Genomic DNA, 369 nt, shown 5'->3' with positions numbered 1-369 from the left:
GGGGGGTGGGGGGGGAGCCGGGAAGAAGAGGCAGAGGCCGGGAGGCCTTGCGTTGAGCCCCCGAGCCCCTTTCTCCCTGGACATCAGCTGCTGGGAGCTGAGGCTGGTCTCGGTGTGTCAGGCCCAGGGCTGTGCCCGGTTTGAAGGGGTCGTCCTCCTCTTCCTCCTCCTCCCTCTGAATGTAGATTGCTGTGGGGCAGCGCACGTCCCTCCCCACGCCCGCTCCTCTGGGCTGGCAAAGGAGGGAGGCAGGTGAGGGGGGAGAGCGCTTTCCCCGGCCCTCGCCCTGCTACAAGGGGACTCACCAGAGAGCCGGGCCGTGGCGTCCAGCAAGTGCAGGAGTAGCTGGGGGTGGAAGGGGCAGGGGGG

Source organism: Pygoscelis adeliae, unplaced genomic scaffold (genome assembly GCF_000699105.1).
Source record: "Pygoscelis adeliae isolate BGI_AS28 unplaced genomic scaffold, ASM69910v1 Scaffold588, whole genome shotgun sequence".
In the NCBI taxonomy this organism is placed as follows: domain Eukaryota; kingdom Metazoa; phylum Chordata; class Aves; order Sphenisciformes; family Spheniscidae; genus Pygoscelis; species Pygoscelis adeliae.
Note: the sequence above shows the minus strand (reverse complement) of the source record.